The 753-nt window shown below is 41.2% G+C and overlaps 1 non-coding gene across 1 annotated transcript; it reads right to left on the bottom strand.

The window, feature by feature from the left end:
• Positions 1-258: 258 nt before the first annotated feature.
• LOC130932232 (small nucleolar RNA R71) lies at positions 259-366 on the bottom strand. The gene has a single exon (XR_009067391.1). It is a non-coding gene; the product is annotated as a small nucleolar RNA R71 (small nucleolar RNA).
• Positions 367-753: the final 387 nt, after the last annotated feature.

The following is a 753-nucleotide window of genomic DNA, read 5'->3' as shown; positions in this document are numbered from 1 at the left end:
CTAATGCAACAGAATTGCAAGTTCCATGGACTTCCATTGGAAGATCCTCATCAGTTTTTAGCTGAGTTCTTGCAAATCTGTGACACTGTCAAGACTAATGGGGTTGACCCTGAGGTCTACAGACTTATGCTATTCCCTTTTGCAGTAAGAGACAGAGCCAGGATATGGTTGGACTCACAACCTAAAGAAAGCCTGAACTCTTGGGAAAAGCTAGTCAATGCCTTCTTAGCAAAATTCTTTCCACCTCAAAAATTGAGTAAGCTTAGAGTGGAAGTCCAAACCTTCAGACAGAAGGAAGGTGAAACCCTCTATGAAGCTTGGGAAAGATACAAATAATTGATCAGAAAGTGTCCTTCTGACATGCTTTCTGAATGGAGCATCATAGGTATCTTCTATGATGGTCTGTCTGAACTGTCCAAGATGTCATTGGATAGCTCTGCTGGAGGATCTCTTCATCTGAAGAAGACGCCTGCAGAAGCTCAAGAACTCATTGAAATGGTTGCAAATAACCAATTCATGTACACTTCTGAAAGGAATCCTGAGAATAATGGGACGAATCAGAAGAAAAGAGTTCTTGAGATTGATACTCTGAATGCCATACTGGCTCAGAACAAAATATTGACTCAGCAAGTCAATATGATTTCTCAAAGTCTGTCTAGAATGCAAGCTGCACCAGGCAGTACTAAGGACGCTTCATCTGAAGAAGAAGCTTATGATCCTGAGAACCCTTCAATGGAAAAGGTGAATTACATG

This window comes from Arachis stenosperma, chromosome 5, assembly GCF_014773155.1.
Source record: "Arachis stenosperma cultivar V10309 chromosome 5, arast.V10309.gnm1.PFL2, whole genome shotgun sequence".
NCBI lineage: Eukaryota > Viridiplantae > Streptophyta > Magnoliopsida > Fabales > Fabaceae > Arachis > Arachis stenosperma.
Note: the sequence above shows the minus strand (reverse complement) of the source record. Positions and strands in the feature narration are given on the sequence as shown.